This window comes from Rhinopithecus roxellana, chromosome 11 (assembly GCF_007565055.1).
Source record: "Rhinopithecus roxellana isolate Shanxi Qingling chromosome 11, ASM756505v1, whole genome shotgun sequence".
Lineage (NCBI taxonomy): Eukaryota > Metazoa > Chordata > Mammalia > Primates > Cercopithecidae > Rhinopithecus > Rhinopithecus roxellana.
In genome coordinates, this window is record NC_044559.1 from 134,800,503 (window position 1) to 134,819,825 (window position 19,323).

Consider the following 19,323-nt stretch of genomic DNA (forward strand, 5'->3'; position numbering starts at 1 on the left):
TTTTGTCATCTTTAAAAACAGGAGTTGGTCTAGAATCTAAGATCATCTCCAAGCCCTTTGATCACTGATATGAGGTTCAACAGGGCAAACGCTGGGATTCTGAGAATGTGCCAGTATATTTGAGGGAAGGTTAGTGCTCTGGGCCCACTTTCCCAGAGGACTTGAGGCCACCAAGCACATGGTTTCAGTTTGTCAGACACAGCCAGATCCCTTAGCAAACACAGCTCTCCCCTCTAAACCATTTGGAACTTCTGGTTACTAGCCATGGCTTTAGGGGCTCTGCCAAGCAGTGGGCAGTGGGCAGAGTGGATGCCAAAGCCTGTTCTGGTAAATTGGCTGATAATGGGCCTAGGGAGGAGAGAGAATTTTCTTCCCAAAGATTTTTTTTCTAGACTGTCAGGATGTGGTTCTGCCTGCTCAGCTGAGATGAGGAGTCCCTTATCTCATGATGCCCACCTCATGCATGATGCCACCTCTGGGCCACTTTTAGTTTCCCATGGGTTTAGCGAAAAAAAGAGAACCACCACTTCTCTACTTGCTTGCCCAGCCCAACAGATGGAAGCTCCTTATTTTTGCAGGGCAGAGGGAGCGGCAACTCACCTGCATGGGAACAGTGTGCAGAGAAGCTCTCACATCTCCACTAATCAAGTTGGATCCTCCATGGTTGAGTTCCAGAGAGAAAACTTTATGAGGTAGTCTGAGCTCTAGTGGGGCGAGTGGGTTGGAAGCTCCCTGAAAAGTCACTGAAGTTGAAGGTGGGACAGCTGTGCCAACCATACAATGAGGGCATTGGGTTGACTGTCGTAGGCTCAGAGTAAACAGAGATGGAGGCTTGTTTGTGTGACCCACCATGTCTTGGCCACTTCATGGAGACATGAGGCAGGATTATCTGTCTACGTAAGTGTGACCTTGGCCACCCATGCCAGCTTAGAGTGGGAGCCTCAGAAAGATTCTGTCTCAAAGAGGGGGCCACAAGCCTTAGCTAAGCACTTCTTGGAGTAATCTTCTTTCATTGGCAGCCTTGAAAGAGCAATCATAGTTTTATTAAAGGAGCTTATTGGGTCAAAATACCACAAGTACTCACCCATGCTCCACACACAGGGTCATGGGAAACTGTGAGCCACTGATCACTGAATCAGAGCATGACCCGGGCCCCAGTGAGTCCCTCAAGTGGAGCCATGCAAGACACAGCCTTATAAGACATAAGAAACTGAAAGCACACTGAGTATAAGGCCATTGTTTTTCAAGGAGGGGCCCAGGTGGTCGGTGCTCCCAGAGATCCAGAAGGGAGAGAGTCAGAGGCAGAAGGAGGGCAGTGGGGATGGCAAAGGCTCAGGGGAAGAAAAGAAGAGTGTGACTGAGGCCTGAGAGAAGGCTCGTCTGACTAGAATGAGGGCAAAGCCAGGAAGTGGAGAGGGGCCAGAGAGGGCCTTCAGGGCCTGGCTAAAGGATTTGTAGCTCGATCCTATAAGCAGAAGGAATCTCTTGAAGGCTTTTGATAACAGAAAAGGCTAGTGCTTGAGGACCCTGAGAGAACACCTAATCCAGCCCTTCATTTTAAAGGTGGAAATCCTGAGACCCAGAGTTAGGAAGGAACACACTTGAAGTCATCCAGGTTTTTTAGAACCACGGCAAGGCAGGTAAATTTAAGCCACTGACTACTCCATGCCAGAAGTAATTGTGCTCTGTGGGAAAGAGATGCACCCTGCCACCCCAGCCCTGGGGACAGGGCTTTCAACACCACATAGGCTGTGGACAGCTTCCAGCCACCCAGCTTTCATGTTGGAATCAGACAGGAGGCAGGGTATAGAGGCTTTCAGCACCACTCAAATCGTGGACAGTTCCTGTCCACTGGCTTCCCACCGGAAGGGGGTTTGTAGATGCTGCCATGGACAGCTCCTGGCCACTCAGTTTCCCCATTAGGGAGCCCAAGCCGGGGGTGAGGAAGCAGTGGGGAGAGGGGCTGGTGTGCTGACTTCTATTATCAGGGGGCCCAGATGCAAAATGAATGCCTGTCATATTTATCCTTGTCATCACTAATAATAAGTGGCCTGATTTGTCAAGCGGGGATAGATCCAAAGATGTCAATTAAGAAGAGAGAAAAGCCCAGCTGCACTGTATTTATCTGCTGTACAGATGCATGGTGACAAAAAAGAGTCCAAATCTTGGGACCTCCATGCCCCAACCCCTACCCCCCTCCCACCTTCTTTCCACCTCACTTCCCCTGCCTCATCTGCCTCCTCTTCGTCTTTTCTGCCTCCCGATCTCTCTTTTCCCGAATGTCTTGTCCCCATATTTTACGGCACTTTCATCTCTCTTCGAAACATTTATTTTATTCTCTCCTTCATGTTTTCTCTTTCTCTCTTCAACTCTCACCCCTCCCTCTCTCCTAGACCACTGGATGACTTACCATTCACTCTCACCCTTTGGTTTACCAATATCCCCTCTTTACCTCCCCCACTACATCCCTGTATCCCCCTTTCCAGGTCCCTCTCCTCCAAACCTCTGGATGCTATGACCCTTGTCTTCTGAACTGGCTTCCTCTCATAATCTCAGTTCACAAAGCATATTCTAGATTCAGAGGGTTAAATGGATGTGAACCACTGAAGGAAAATTAGAAAAGCCATAAATATGAAGGTTTTTACTTAAACTGCAAGCAGAGCCAATTTTTTAGAGGTTTTAGCTTTGAAAACTAAAATAAAATCTTAGGGAGACAGTTTGACTGGGTCCCTAAATCTAGATTAAAATCTGAACCTATGCAAAAACTTCTCAATACTGCCTTCCCTGGCCCTGAACCAGTCATGTCTGAGCCCTGAGGTCACCAGAGCAGGCCTTTTTCAGGTATCAGAGGGGCTCTAAATAGCACCAAGAATCTTCATTCTATAGCTTAGGTCTCTCCAATCAAGAAGTCACAGAGAAACGCCCCCAAAATGAAAATTGCCCCACAAAGCCATTGTACTCTAAGAGGGGTAAGAAAGGCTGTGAAGACTTGTCCATTTGGGTGCCTTTTATGGAGTTAAGGAGAGGGTGACAATGCATCATCCTGGTGGTATCCACTCACTATCATTATGAGAGATTATTGTCCTCTTTTGGAGGACACATCCCACCCAGACATCCCAAGTTGGGGTATGTATCTTTTCCTGTCTCTGCTCCACTAAGGCCATGACTTTCACTCTCTGGGCAATAGTGAAAATAGTTCCTTGGATTTGGGGGTTCTGAGTCCAGAGCTGCTTGTATAGACAGAGGTCCCCTCTTTTTGGACCTCTAGCCCCAGACTCACAACCTCTCCAGCACACAATGACTTCACATTGCAGGACACCAAGGCTGACCATTGAGATGGGGTGGAGTTGCATTCAGTCTGACTGAGATGAAGGGCTAGAGAGCAGGTCAGTCTATGGCCAGGAAGAAAAGAAAGCCATATGACCTCTGAGAGACCACTGGTTTTGCCACCTGGGCCAGAATCAGCTTCCCTGGACTTCACTAACTGGGTGTGGACAGGAGGCCCTTAAGCCACATCCCGAAATGTTCCTGCATGCATAGGGAAATGAGAAAAACTGCCCCAAACTGGTCAGAATGCTTCTCAGGTAACCACCTCACTTCCTGGTTTAATAACTGCCAATCTCATTCTCCTCTGCCTTTCCTCCATCCCCAGGGACCAGCTAAGAGCATTCCCACTGATGTTCCTGAGCAAGAACTTTAGGCATTCCTCCAAGGTCCGAGGTTCCCCAGGCACTCTTTCTTCTTCCCAGGCTGCCTGTACCAGAGTCCAAGCCTGAGCCATCCTTAGAGTGGCATGATGACATGTAAGGCTACTCCAGTGGCCATGGTTTCTTAGGCCCTTTGGAAGTCCCCAGGGCACAGGAATCAAGTCACCTGCCTCTAGACCCAACTCTGGATGGTAATTTGTAGTTTTCAAAGTAGTTCCACATTCATGATCTTTTTTTTTCATGATCTTATTTGATCCTCATGACAGCCCTAGGAAGAGACCAAGATGTGGTTTTATCCCCACATTTCAGACAAGGAATTTGACATTCATTTTAGAGCCCGAATTAGAATTCAGATTCCTTGGCCAGGTATGGTGGCTCATGCCTATAATCTCAACACTTTGGGAGGCCAAGGCATGAGGATCACTTGAGGCCAGGAGTTCAAGACCAGCCTGGGCAACATAGCAAGACACTATCTGTATAAAAAAAAATTAATAAAATTAAATAAGATTCCAGACTCCTTGCAACATAGCAGGACACTGTCTCTACAAAACAAAATTAAATAAAAATTAAATAAGACCCCAGACTCCTTGTCCAGTGTTCCTTCCTCTGCTCCATATCTTCGGAGACTATTTCAAGGATAGTCTTGAGATCATACAATAATCACTAGATAATGTCTGAAGCTGATCTTGAGTTCTTGGGGATACAGGTGTCATAGACAAAGAAATGACTGTCACAACCAGTGCCTATGAGCAGAGACATATAAAGTCACTTGCTGCAGGTTCAATTTATGCTCACAAAGTCCAGAAATGCTACATGAGCCTGTTTAACACCTCCAAGCCCCAGGAATGGCCTTATTGGCCAGGAACTGCCCACTCCATTTTTCTCTTTATTTTATTTTATATTACATTATATTATTTTCTTGAGGCAGTCTCGCTCTGTTGCCCAGGCTGGAGTGCAGTGGCATGATCTCAGCTCACTGCAATCTCCACCTCCTGGATTCAAGCAATCCTCCTGCCTCAGCCTCCTGAGAAACTGGGACCAGAGGCATGCACCATCACACCTGGCTAATTTTTGTGTATTCAGTAGAGACAGGGTTTTACTATGTGATCAGGATGGTATTGAACTCCTGACCTCAGGTGATCCTCCTGCTTCAGCCTCCCAAAGTGCTGAGATTACAGGTGTGAGCAACCACACCCGGCCGCCTGTTTAACTCCTAACGACAAAGTGGGTCACTGAAAATTACTCTGGGCTGGTAAATTGACAGTGTTTTCTACAAGCCTGCATCTTGCTCCTCCCTTTTTTACCTGTCATTGGAATAAAAAAATCATAACAAAAATAAACATTCATTGGGCACATAATGTATTCAAGGCACTGGGCTAAATACTTTACAGACATCATTTCATTTATTGATCACAATAGTCCCACAGCATGGGTAGTATTATCTCCCCTTTTTCAGAGAAGTCTGAAGTTAAAGGATATTAAGTAACTTGCTCAAGGACGCAGCTTGAAAGTGGCAATCAGCACTTGAACTCAGACCTGTATTTTTCAAGTGCTGGAGCTTAGGACCAAATTCTTTGCATCTTCCTGTCTTGAGGTCCGGCCCCCAGACTGAGGCCTTGGCGAAGGTGCAGTTGGAGGCAGTTCTTCCATCAGCAGCAGACCTCAGAGTCCATCCACCTAGACTTGGCAGAAGCTGAGCAGCGCTCTACCCTCCTTTCTGGGACGTTCTCCCAGCTCAGCCACTGTAGCAGACACTGTTGGTTCTCCACCTGTATCCCTCATCCTTCGCATTTCAGGGCACACTGGCCCAACTGCCAACTGCCAACATCTTTATTTATTTGCCTGAGGACTTTGACTGCTGGGTCCTCTCTACTGACGAGAGGCCAGAAATGCCAGGAATGCCTCCTGCGAGCAGCCTTCAAGCAATGGCTGGTGAGACTTGCTACATAAATCCCCCTGCTCCCTCGCTCCTTGGGCGGGCCATGTGCTGTGCCAGCTCTCAGGTTCCCCAGCAGGACTGGGCTTTACTCACCCACCATGGGAGCTGGCTCGGTAGTGCCCCTGCTGCCTTCCTGCTGTCCCTACAGTGTTTCCCACACTTAAACACACATCTCGGGAGTGGCTTCTGGCAGAACCCAAACGAAATCTCCCTCTTCCCACTCTCAGCAGCATCCCCAGGGAGGCCGCTGGATGAAGTTCAGACTCTAAGTTGGTGTGCAATGGCCCGCATGCTCTGGCCCTCGCCCACCTCACCTCTAAATACCCCTCTTCCCACACTTGCAAGACTCTGCTCACACCACTCCTCTACCTGAAGGCCCACCCCACAACCCCATCCCCTCCACTTGGTGAATATTACTCACCTTTCAAGACTCAGCTCGATGGTTACTTCCTTTAGGAATTCATTTCCTGGCCAGCCTCCCTCAGTAAAAGGCAATCATTCCTGCCAGGGAGCCCCAGCTGACCTGAACTTGCCGCCTGCTCCCTCGCTCCTTGGGCAGGTGCATGTGCTATCTCCATCCCTGTGACCCACCGTGGGGCTTACTGTTCCTAGGGCCACCTCTCCTACCCAGTGGTGAGCCCCTTGAGGGCAGGGGACAGTCTGATTCATCTCCCAGCTGTCAGACCAGCTCCCTAACAAGTGTGTCCTGAATGAATGACGGTGTCTCTGAGATGAGAGGAGGAAGGGCAGGCAGGAGGCAGTTGGGGCAGGCGGCTGCTGGAACTCATGGTGCAGGGTGTGTTTAGTCCCATAATGGTCTTATACCCGGCCCCCCATGCCCCAGGAGCTCAGTGGTTGGGCCCGTTGAATCCAATAGGTGCTCTGTTCTCCTCCTTTCTCTCAGCTCTGCCTGCCCTGGTCAGCGAGCCCGCATCTAATGCAGGGTCTCCCCTGTACCAGCCCCATCCCAGGTGATCAGTGGAGATAAGCTGATATTCTGGACAGAGCACCAACCTGAGTTTAAATTCCACTGACTATGGGTTCTTGAGCAAATTAAATGGCCTCTGTTTTCTCTTCTGAACCTCAGTTTACCCAACTGTAATAGGGGATGATAGACTATCTCCCCTACAGGGAAGCTGTAGGCATTTGAGATGATAACCATGAAGGGGCTGGCACATCTACTGAAAGGTGAGATGTGCAGGACATGGAAGGTGTGGAACACACTGGGCATTGAAATGTGTCAATTTCAGCCCAGTTCTCCATTTCACAGATGGGAAGCCAAGGCCCAGAGAGCAATTATCTTCCCAAAGTCACAGAGACTGTCAGGGACAGGCCTGCAGGTCTGAGTTCCTTGGCTGTGTTTGTTCCACTGCACCAAGTGGCTGATTTGCAGCCATCATTGTTTAGCTAAAAATAGTTTAAAATCTCTTCTTCCCTCTTCCCTATGGTGGGTCCTTGTGCAGAGTTTCTGAAGACTCCCCCATTCACTACCCTACCCTAGCAAGCCTGCCCCACACCTGGCTGCCCATACCTGCACACACCCCACCTTCATCAGCAAAGGTCTATCCACTCCCCAGGTTGTGGATCTCCAGGGCTGCAAGACTGAAGACACTGAGAGAGGCTGGATCCACCTGCCCTCTCTCTCCCACCATCCCCACCCACGACCCCAAGGTCTCTCAGCAAGAAGGCCAGATCCGGAGACCACCTGGAGGGCAGAGAACCCCTCATTTCCTTTGCAAATATCTGTTGCCCTCCCATGAAGCTCCAAGCTCTATGCTAAGCTTTGGGGAGGCAGAGCTAAACCAGTCATTAGATGCAACCCAAGATATTCAGGGTCAGGGTAAGTGAGGAGACAAAGCAAGCAAAGAATGAGCTCCTTATGTGAGAGTCAACACTCTTCAAGGCAAACGCCAGGAACTGTGGGAATGGGGGCAGCAGCAGGAGTGGGTGGGCACTGGCCTGGGCACTTCCTTCAGGGCTCACAAAATCCTGAGCATCACGGGGCTTGGCAGAAAACCCCAGATCCCCCAGAAAATGCCTGTGATTGGATCAACTTGCAGAGGGGAGCCCGACTTGGTGAGAAGAAAGTAGGGGACCATCCCCTCCCCTCCCCCAGCTTCCTCTTCTTCTATCCCCCACAGCCTCAGCTCCTGCCCCTCCGCCTCTTACACCATCCTATTAATAACTTGTGATGCCATTAGCTTTTGCTGTCACCAGCAATGACAACTCAGAAGCCCCTGAGAGCTGTCTGCAAAGACACAATAAACGAGAACTCTTAATTAACACCTCCCTTAACTAAATAAATTAATTTTATGCAGTTGTGATGTCAGCAATGTGACTTGCCAATGACTGAGGCCACTTGGACAGACTTGGCAAGGGCTGCAGGGCAGGCTTAGCGGGGTGTTAAGCTCTGCGGGGTGTCAGTGGGCAGCAGGGCATGGGCGTGAGTGTCAGCCTAGCCTGGGGATGGCATCCGGGCAGGACAGCCAGGTGCCCTCATGTGGAGTTCCAGAGGGGCAGTCTGGGGACCCAGGGCCTTTCCCAGCTTTGCCTCTAACTCCTGAGTGGCATTAGGCAAGCTTCCTCCTGGGGCCTCTGTTTTCCTCGTCTGTAACACAGGTATCCTCTCTTGTCAGGCCTGCTTCTCAGGGCTGTGGAAAGGATGAGAAGACGCAGGGTAGGAAAGGGGTCATAAACTATACAGTGCCATGCATGTGTGAGAAATGCTGATGACACCACCTTCCAGCTGCCAGTCAGTGCTAGCTGGGCAATTCTGTTCTTCCCCTGACAACACACAGACAGGGTGAAATGGCCCCTGGGTCCCTGGGCATCCCTGAGCTTCCCCAAGGACACCTTGGGGACAGGAGGACTTCTTCAAGGCCATCATCCTCAGAAAGCCTTGGGTATCCACCCACTCAGCTGGTGTGCTCAGAGCAAATGAGGCCAGGACAGTAAGCCATTCCCAGTGCTCCTATTGGACAGAATCTGCACTGGCCCCAGGCTGGAGAGACCTGTGGTCCAGCCCTGAGCTGAGGTCCTGAAGCCAACCCCAGCTGTGCCCAGGCCTGACCAACTTCTTCATTCAGGATCCACATGAGCCCCCAGCCATTTCCTGAGCCAGCCCCTGACCTCAACCCCTGGCCAAACCCTGACCCAGCCCTCCCTGTCACCCTTCAGTTCCAATGCAAGTCCACATGCTCCCAACCCTAACCAAGCCTAGGACAGCCCCTTCCTCCCCCTCAGGACTACACTGTGCTCCAACCCACGTTAGCCTTGCCCTGGGAGAAAGAGAGAGGCCCCAGTGTCCCCAGCAGTTTCTACTGCAGGCACCTTCCACAAACTGCAGGGCCCTCCTGCCCACACTCTCCCCTCAGCACTTGCCTGTCATTAGCCATTCTTCCCAGTTGGCATTATTTCCAGGCATCTGCACACAGAGACATCTAGCAACTCACCAAAAGCCACACAGCACAGCTGTGGCTGGGCGAGGACTGAGATGGCCACCAAGAGATGCCTAATTCACTCACTCAGCCATTCAGTCACTCAGCAAACATGCACTGAGTACCCACATCTGTGCCAGGCCCTCGGGGTCAGCTATTGGAAAACAGACATGGCCCCAAATCTCAAGGGGCTCACGGGCTGGGCAAAGATGAGAGTTGTTCCCTGTAACTGCACCAAATAGCTTACAGTTGCTGCCTCATTCCCTCCCCGCCCCCCCGCCCCCGACACACACACTCCACCCTCCAACCTAGCAAAGTGGAGACACACCTGAAATTAGCGTAATGGGCTTGTGGGCGGGGGGTGGAGGGAGGCCCAGGACCTCTCTGTCCATCTGTGATGCTACCAGGAAAGAGGCCCTTGTTGGTGACCGTGGGAACATGCAGTGCTGCATCAGTAATTGGGTCCATGTGGGCAGGGGATGAGCAATGATGTCCCCATGTCCCCAAGTACACAGGCTGACTTGCAGTGACCCTGCCTAAAGCCCACATCTCCACAGCCGTGATGGAGTAGCAGGCAGCAGCCATTGGGCTGAGGCCGCAGGAGACCTGCCCACCAGGCCTTCCCACGTGTGGGGGCTCTGCACCAGGGCAGGATGTCAGGGAGGCTGAGGAACGGATGCCCAAGGGCTGTCCCCAGCTTCTAACATCAGCAGGTCATAGAACTTCCTGCCTCAGGTTCTTGAAATCATGGCATGCTTGACCTCAGGTACCCCTTCCATTGTGCCCCCCTCCATCCGGCTCTCCCAACTTCTTAGAAACCTCCTCAACCCCTGGCCCCTTCTGCAGAGGAGGCGGGAGGCAGTGAAATCACCGCATGAAGAGGTGGTGGATCCGAGCTCCAGTCCCCATGCCGCAGGAGCAGCTGTGTGACCTTGGGCAGGTCGCCCAGCCTCATGCGCCTCAGTGTCTCATCTAAGAAACAAGGCTGTGGGAGCCCTTCCCACAGGGTGGTGGTGACATCAGACTGCCACTGTGCTTGGCTCAGGGCTGGAGGCACAGAAGGTACCCAGGCAATGGGAGTTCCTTCATCTTCTCTCACCTGCCACACGGCCAGTCTCCCAGCACCACAGCCCCAAAGCAGCCCCCCAAATGGGAAGTGCCTTGGGGGTACCTACTGTTCCTTTGCTCACCACCCCTCCATAGCCTCCTCTTGGGGTGGTCTTCAACTTCTACTTCCCCTCCCCCATGCCCTGACATCTGCCTCCTGCTCCTCACCCCTCACACGGAGCTCTTCTGATGCCCCAAGGCCTCCAGTGCCTCCACTCACAAGGAACTGCAATGGTACAGCCCTAATCTGTGTTCCTTCTCCTGGGCCTCCATATTTTGGAAGCTGGGACTGTTGACCTAAATGTATCCAAAGAAATACTTCCTAACAGTGGCATTACGGATATTGGGCATCTTGGTAGGAGGGAGCTTTGAGAATGAGAGCCTTCTTAACACCCCTCCAATCACACCCCATGGCTCCCCTTCAGGGTAAGAGTCTTCCCTACACAGGATCAGTGGATCTGGAATAAAGCCACCAGCCACTGCCCAGCCCTGAGCATGCTTTGGAACCCACAGCCTGCTCTTGGACAGGAGGATTCAGCCACAACAGCCAGGACAGCTGCAGCTTTAAGAATAACTCCTGAGCCCAGAGAAGCACGGAGTGGAGGGGATTGATTTTTGGGTCCTCCTGGAGACTCGGATCCAAAATCAATCTGGCAATTAATAGGCAAGGTGTGAAATGGCTCTGGTTTCAGGTTCCCAGTGTCCCTGGTTGTCTTCCCCAGAGAAGGGGCCCTGTTGCCTCTGTGCTTCCTTCCAGCCCCCACGTTCTGGGGCTCTGGTGACAGCTCCACAGGAGTCCAGCTGGCTGGGCCTCTTCCAGGGCCTTGTCACCTGGACATGGCCCCAGGATAAGCTTGGCCAGCTGGCAGGGCTGGAAGGAGGGAGCAGGCAGCCTGGGTTACTGGCCAGGGAAGGGAAAGCCACTAGGGACCCTTTTAAGCCCCTCCATCTTCACTCCTACATCGCAGATAAGAAGCAGGACATGACGGGGGCTTCTGGGGACTCTAAATTTCCAGAGGGCCAGCACCATGGGGGCAAATAACTGTCCATCCTATGTCCTCCATCCACCCTGCTGACCAAGCCTGGTGCACAGGCCCTGCCCCATTGCACAGACAGGCTGCTTGAGCTCCTAAGAGTGTGTCCATCCAAGTGCCAAGTGGGTGGAATGGTCCCCAGATGCTCAGAGCGGAACTGGGTATGGGCTATGAGCCCATGGGAGAAGGTTTCTTGGCGAGGTAGGGACTCAGCTGAGGGATTGGGGTGAAACACAGAAAGGCAAAAAGGAGGAAAGTGGCATACCCAGTGAGGGATGAGTATGTGCCAAGGTCAGGGGATAAGATAAGCAGGTCACAGCACAGTGCATGACAGTAGGGGGACAGAATGGCCCACCTCAAGGGCTGGAACACAGTAGCCTTCAAGGTGTGGGCAGTTGATGTCAGCAGCCAACTCCTATCCGCCCTGCATGCCACGCTGGGGTCATCCCAGACCCATCTACATCTCTTCCTTGTTCTCCAAGAGGCCCCTCTCTCCAGCCAACGGGCCAGCTGTCCACAGCTGCATTTACAATCTCCATTATATCTCCACTGCCCAAATTTCTTTTCCTCATTTTTCTTGCTAAAAGACAGTCTTTAAAAAGGAGTCCCTGAGCTCAGCCCTTTTCCAGCCTCGTTAATTTCATGCCCCACCTCATTTGTTCCAAGGACCTACTTTCCCCTCGCCCGCTGCCTCCTTCCTCCCGCCAGCTATATTCGGATCTCTGCTCCGTCCTCCGTAACCTTGTGTGCCGCTCAGAGTTCTGCGGGTGTTTTTCTCTGCCAAGGAACTCTGGACTCAAAGGAACCGCAGAGGTCGTCTGTTCACATCCAACCCCCTCCTCATGCCCGAAACTGGAATCCCTTTTCCAGCCCAAGGTTATCTGGTCTCAGTTGCACTCCTGCAAGGACAGGCTGCTGCTCACTGCAGGGCAGCTTTAACTGAGACCAACTTCTTCCAGAAAGGTGGAACCAATCTGCCACTGATTGCCGCTTCCTCTGTTTCGTCTGAGTCAAGTCTCCCAGACAATACTGTCAGCCCCCAGGTGCAGGGCTCAGCCATCCCTTTCTTAGGAATCCCTTGGACTAAATGTCCTTTGGTTACCTAGGATGTGCAAGACACGTGACAACACACCATCCCTTGCTCACACTGCTGCTGGTGCTGAGACACTCACTCCTGCCCCTGTGCCTCCAGCAGCCACTGGGGGAGAATGGTAACCTAGAAACTTCTCTTCATTTTGAGCTGAAAATTACCTTTTGGCCCTCCCCACCCTCAGGAGCTAGCTCTGCCTTCAGCAATCACCTGGAGCAAGTGGAATTCTCCTTCCCCCAGATAGACCTTCAGATCCTTGAGAACTCCATCATGTTCCTTTCAAGTCCTGCCCTGGCCTGACTCTGCAGCCCAGGCACCACCCACTCCTCTCCAAAAGACACAGGGCAATTCACCAACATTTATCCAAGGGTAGGGTTCCTCACTTGGGCTGTGGTCTATGCACAGCCAGACCGATGTCAACAGTTAACGCAACTCAAACCTGTACAGGGCTTTGGCGACTGCTCACAGTATCAGTTCGTGTGAAGTCAACAAACGTTCCCAAGTAGATTTTGCACAACCTTCCCTCAAGTTGAGCCACTGGCCCTTCATACCTAGCTGGCAGACTTCACATTTCTCTCTGTTGAATCCCATTTCTTCATTTCACTCAGGTGTCCCAGCCTGCAGAAATTCTTTGGGGACCTGTTTTGGCTTCTCTTGGGTGGGCCGTCCCTCTCAGCCTGGTGACATGCCCAGACTGGATCATCAGAGGCTGTCTCTAGCAGGGTAATTGTGAAGAGAGAACCCTGGGGCCCCTGGAAACATATTGTCACCCCAACCCCACCCAACCACCTTGGCTTGCCAGGGGAAGGAGTTTACTGTGGTTCTGCAGTTTCATAAACTGGTTTGGTGGAGTGGGAGTGCGGGGGTTGGCAAACAGAGACCCCAGCCCCTCAGCACAACACCAAAGTGAGCCAAGGCCTCTGAGTCTGATCCCAACCTGCTCCTGTCCACAGGTCCAGCAAGAGGTGCCGGGAGCCCAGGAAGCAGGTGGAAAACCTGGGGGCATGGGCAACTTTGAGGGTACAGAGAGGCCACGAGGGACCAAGGTCTGGGGGATCAACTGTTCCTGGCTGCCAGGGAGATATAACCCCCAAACGAGTGCCCAGACCTCAACAGAAGCTGTCTCTCCTCCTCCCTCTGGTTCTTGCTGGGCGAGGGCCTCACCCACTCCCAGTTGGAATGGAGGCAGTGGGCAGTCCTCATAGACCATAGACAGAAGCCCCCCCAAACACCCCGTAGAAAGCAAGGGCCTGGGACTCAAAACATGCCCCTGTTTTACGCAGCCATCCATGAGACTCTCCCAACACCCCAAACTGCAGCAACCATCCTTCAACTTCCCACACTGTCCCGAATTTTCTGGAAGCAGGGCAATAGGAGCCTCCTGCGAAATGGGCTGCTAGATCCTCAGATCGATTTGGGATCTCTCAGTAGGGCCTCACCCAGGACTTTACCTCTCACTCACCTGCCCACCTGAGGATGCCAGAAACTCTCCCATCAGCCACGGCCTCCTTCCGGCTAAGGCTCCTAGTTAAAGGGGAGATGCTGTGTAAGGGCAGGTCAACCTACGGAGCCCAGGCCTAGCAAAGCCAACAGGCCACTCCCCCAAGACCCTGCCTCTCGGGGCCAGACTCACTCAAGACCCACCTTCTCCCAGCAGCTATGCAGGGTCATCTCTGTTCTGCAGCTTCCTTGAGGAAGGAGCCCTGCGCCTGCATTGGATGGGCACCCAGGTCAACCCCTTGCCTTCAGTGCTAGTGAACGATGAAGGCTTGGTCATTCCTTTCCCTCCCCAGCCCCACCCATCAACAAATAGGCACTTGGGCTAAACCATGACTCTTCATTTCATTCCCCATGACCATGGGAGGCAGGGGCAGAGCAGAATCATTATCCCAGTTTACAGATAAGGAAATAGGATCAAAGACGGAAGCAACCTGTGGTCACCCAGAGAGAGAGTAGAGAGCCAAGACAGGGGTGTCTAGCTCCTAGGAGGACAGCCTCCCACAACCTGGTCTAGGGCATTCCACCCTCTCTCCCGCCGCCCTCCCTCTGGTTCTATCCAGACCATGCCAACCCCAAATGGTTCCCCCAGAGAGGCAGGCATGAGCATCGCCACTCACTGTTCTCACTGCTCACCTTGGCCATGCAAAGCATTCAGGTGTTGGGGCCCTTTCTCACTCACGAACATCAAAAGAGGCCTATGCCTGCTGTGTCTACACCCTCACCGCTGCAGTCAGGCGATGCCCCACCACAGCATAGAAGCTGCTCTCACCAGGGTCACCATCAGCCACCCAATTGTCACTCTGGACTCTCTCATAGCTGCCACGCACTCCCCTTGGTTCTGGGACACACAGCCCCATTCCAGCCCTGCTCCAACTCTGATCCCAGTCCCAGTGGCTCTTGCCCCTGAGCTTCTCCTGCAATGCAAACCTTCTACAGATTTGCACCCTTGGCCTGCAAATCCCTCCTCCTCCTCTCCTCCTCCTCCTCTCCCCACATTTGCTCTGATCCATTCACCCCATGGCTTCTGAGACTTCTCTAGGTGGATCATTCTTCAGCCCACATTTCTAGCATTCCCTGAGCTACAAACAGAACATTCAGCACACTTTAAAATCCTGCTTCTCATTCAAGACCAAGTCCCAACTTCTCCTCTTCCAGGAAGCCTTGCACACCATCCCCATGTACTGCCATGTCATTCAGGGTGCCATGTCCTCTTCTAGCTGTGATGGTCCCGCCCACATCTGCCAGATGGCACTGATTGGATGGGGAAATGACCCTCCCTGGGCAGCCAGGCCCATCATGTGGACTGGCACCAAGGGCTCTGCCCCATGGGCAACAGACCATCAGTTAGGGCTATGGACAGAACTAGAGTAAGAGGGCTGGGCACAGTGGCTCATGCCTGTAATCCCAGCACTTTGGGAGGCTGAGGTGGGAAGATCACTTAAGAACAGGAGTTCAAGGCCAGCCTGGGCAACACAGTGAGACCCCATCTCTACAAAAAGAAAAGCTAGAGTAAGAGGCCAGAGGAGGAGGGTGGAGGACGGAGCAGACAAGCAGAAGGAGAGTCAGAGGCCCCGAAGGCAGGGCAGGAAGGAGGCAGAGAGGCGGTAGGGAGGAGCTGCCTGGCTCCTGGCTCCATCTCTCCTCCCAGTAAACCTCATTATCTTAAGGCCACCTGGATGAACCTCTGGAATTACTGAGTAAAGGGTTCCAGCGCCCCAAACAGATGAATGCCCTTCCTCCTGGGGGCTCCTACACAAACACAGAACCCTCGGGCTTTCCTCCCTCCACTGCCCTAGGGCCCTCTGTGGGATGAGAGAGCTCAGGAAACCGGCAGCCTGAGACACCAGCAATCTGGAAGGCCATGCTACACGGGTCTTCATGGGCTCATGGCCCAGCGCCGGGGCCCGTTAGGGTTAGCTACTGAGGCCCAGAATCCAGTCTCCTGTCCCAGGAGCCCCTCCCACCTCCCACCCAAGTGCACACAGGAGTCCTGGCAGTTGAGGCCCAGTCATGGCTTGGAGTGAGGCTGCAGATCTGTCTGGCATGTTGGGGCAGGAAAAAAGCCTGGGAAGGGTGGCCTGGCCAGCCTCCATGGTTGACAGAGAAGGACACTGAGGTCCAGGGAGGGTGGCTGAGGCCAAGGGTGGAGAGGATCGGGTGGGGCCGGCACAGTGCCGTCTCCTAAAGGAGGCTCTGCTGTTTCTAGTGCATCTCACAGCCTCTCTGGGGAGATCTAGTTTCCTTCCTGGTTTCTACACAACCTTGGGCCAGTCACCTTTGCTCTCCCCACTTCATTTCCTCCTGCATTTTAAGGAGGCCTAAAGCTCGGCATCCGGGATGTGGAGTGGTGAGAGCTGAGCTGCTGCCTGGAACCAGGCTGTGGTAGGGGCATGGGGCCAGGTGACCTTTCAGGCACTGTCAGGTGACCGGCACCCTGGAGGGCTGGACAGAGGGAGACCAGAGCCTGGGGCCTGGACCAAGCGATCAGCTCAGGACTCTTCAAGTACAGGGAGGGCCTGGATGCCCTGCTGGCCCCTCCCTCTGCCAATCACGCAGGTGCCCCCACGCAAACCTCTCCAGCAATTTTTCTTCTTAACATATGATCTCCTGCTGTCACTCCATCGCCTTCCCTCCCAGGTAGTTCTGGGGCTGGGGGTACACGTGAGTGTGTGAGCATGTGAAGGTATGAGGGGCATATGAAGGTGTGTATGTGGGGGGTGGAGGCAGGGGCCGTGTGAAGATGGGGAGTCTGAAGATGTAGGCTGTTGGAAGGTTTGTGTGCACATGTGTGTGTGCAAGTGTGCATACTCGGGCATGGCAGCCATGAGGGAATCTGTAGATGGCTCAGGGGGCATGTGAGGAAGAGCGAAGCTGGGAGTACGGCTCCTGGAGAGCTGGGCACCAACTAGCCCTGTGAGCAGGTTTCATGGTAAGAGTCAGCGCCTGTATCCATCCGAGGTGCCAGCACTGCAGGGCCTGCTGCCTGAGCCACAGCAATTGGCAGGAATGACACCGAGGCTCATCACTGGCCTGCCCAGGTCAGTGGGAGGTCAGCATGGGGCCCCAGCTTCCTGGCTCCTAGACTGAGTCTACCCCTGCCCTGTGCCATCTGCTCCACACCCCAGGCTCTGCTGGTTATAGGCAGCAGCAGGGCTGAAGCTCAGCTATGGTGAACTTTGGGACCCTCATTCAGCCACGCTCTGAGGACTGAGGACTGAAGGTGCAGCTCTGTGTGTGCCCTCCATAGGCCATGAGCAGGCAGAGGCTCTCGCCTAAGTCCACCCCTCCTGCCAGCCCTCTACCCTTCCTTGCCCAGGCACAGAAGCTGCGTGGGAGTGACAAAGGGTGCCTGGCTGGGGCCAGAGAGACAGCTGAGGCAGGCAACACACAGGAAACTGGCATGAGTAGGCCCCTTGCTCCCCAGCCTGCCTGCTGGAGGAAGAGGGAGGAAACTGCCACTTTCCCTCTCCCCACACACCCATGCGCAGCAGGAAACAGGCTGACAAGGTGGCCTCAGGCCAGGGGAAAAAGAGGTGGGACTGGGGCCCTTTGTCAGACTGACAGGTACCCATGGGAGCACCCTCTCCAGTCACCCATCCCACACGGTCTCACTGCACAGAACGAGAAACAGAGGCCCAGGGAAGGCAAGTGAGAGGGCCTCTAGGTGGCCTGGCTTGTCATTAGCAAGCATTCCTGGCCCAGGTGTCTCCTTGTCTGCCCCTCCCAGTGAGACAGGCTCCATTATTCCTGGCTTTAGAACAGAAAGGGGAGAGGCAGAGTGGAGGCAGGGAGGGTCCAGGGCATTTCTGCCAGCCTTGGAGTTCAGTGTGTGGGCCAGAGCCATGCTAGCTTGGGAGGGGCGCATTCCCACAAGACGTGTTTTCATAGGGTAACCGACTTATTCCCATTTGCCCAAGACTTTCCTGGCTTTAGCACGAAATGTCCCACACCCCTGAAAAACCTTTAGTGCCAGGCAAACTGAGACAGTGGGTCACCCTACTCTTTAACCTCCTGGTGGCCCTCCCAATGGCTTCCATATATGATGTCAAGGTGGAATCAAAGAGCTGGGGGGGTCTTAGAGGCCATCAACTTCATCACCATGTCCCTCAGCTCATTGTCACTGGCCTCTGCTCCAATGCCCACAGCTCCTCGTAGCTCCCCACCACACCAGGCAGCCTGTTCCATTAGGGACCATCTCAAAGGGCTAGAAAGTTCTTACAGCAGGCTGACAGTGGCCTTTCTTCAGTCACTTTTCCCTTCCCCTTCTCCCCCTGCCTTCCTTCTTCCTCCTGCTCTGAGAGCTCCCGGAACACAAGTGTCTGCCCCTCTTCTCGGCCACTACCCTTTAGTTCCTGGAAGGCTGTGATCACACCCCTGGGGCATCTCGGGCTTGTCTTTTCTAGCGAGTGATTTCCAGCCTTGATAAGCTGGTGATGAGCAGAGAGGGGACACCAGGGGACATCACAGCCCCACTTTCACCCTGCTGCCTTCACCCCCTCCCCTGCTCCATGCCTTCTGGAGCTCTGTCTGTGAATTCCATCAGGACCCAGCCACCCCTTCCTGAAAGGGAGCAGAGTGGGGCCTTGGAGGGCAGGGCAGGGCAGGGAGAGAGCATCCTGAGGGCAGCAGCAGCAGCCTTTGGGGGAGCCACAGGGGCTGGTTTGTGTCTGCAGATGCTCATTCTGGCCACTGTAGGGGAAACAGGCCACCTCAGGAGGTAGGGACTACTGGGGAGGCTACTGCTGGCATCCAGGAGAAGCCATGGTGGTGGCTTGGAGAAGGCCGTGGCAGGAGTGATGGAGCACAGTATGGATCCTAGATTTATCTAGAAGGGGGACTCTGAAGGATTTGGCAGTGGGTTAAACACAGTAATGTGGAAAAGGAGGCACATAGGAAGGTCCCTGGTCCCCAGTGCTGCTCCACACACTCCCAGCTGACATCAGCTGATGCTGAGCCTGGAGGGTGGTGGGGATGGAGAGAGCATCCTGAGTGCAGCTGCCACCTTCAGGCCTGGGGGCTGGACATGTCTCCCTGCCCTCCACCATTCCTGGGCCCAGGTGACTCTGTTCCCAGCAGGTGGGTTTCAGGAAAGGAATGGGACCCCAGACAGCACCGCAGCCTCCTGAACTCACCAGTCAACTGGCCCACGGGTCTTGGAGCTCCTCCCTCTATGGAAGTGGTTATCAGCCCCAGCTGTCCATCAGAGTCACAGCAGACCCCTCACCAGGCCCCACCCCACAGAGCTCCTGAATCAGATCCCTGCTGGGCAGGCCTGCTGGGTGTGTATTCTGATGCTCGGTGGGAGTTGAGGACCACTGCACTAGTTCAACCCCGTTGCACTAGAGATGGGGAAACTGAGGCCCAGAAAGGGAAACCGAGGGTCCCAGGTCACACCATGTGTCAGGACTGAGGTTCCTAGCCCCACCCCAAGATGCCCCCAGCCCTTGAGGCCCCAGGCATTGGCAGGGAGGGTATGGAACCCTGGGGAAGGGCAAGGGCTGTTCACCCC

General features: G+C 53.6%; 1 long non-coding RNA gene across 1 annotated transcript; it reads right to left on the bottom strand.

Moving 5' to 3' along the window:
- Window positions 1–7,937: 7,937 nt before the first annotated feature.
- Window positions 7,938–12,993, bottom strand: LOC104669925. Its single transcript, XR_749064.2, has 2 exons — window positions 12,866–12,993; window positions 7,938–8,297 (listed from the first exon to the last, which is right to left on the bottom strand). It is a non-coding gene; the product is annotated as an uncharacterized LOC104669925 (long non-coding RNA).
- Between the last annotated feature and the right edge of the window lie 6,330 nt (window positions 12,994–19,323).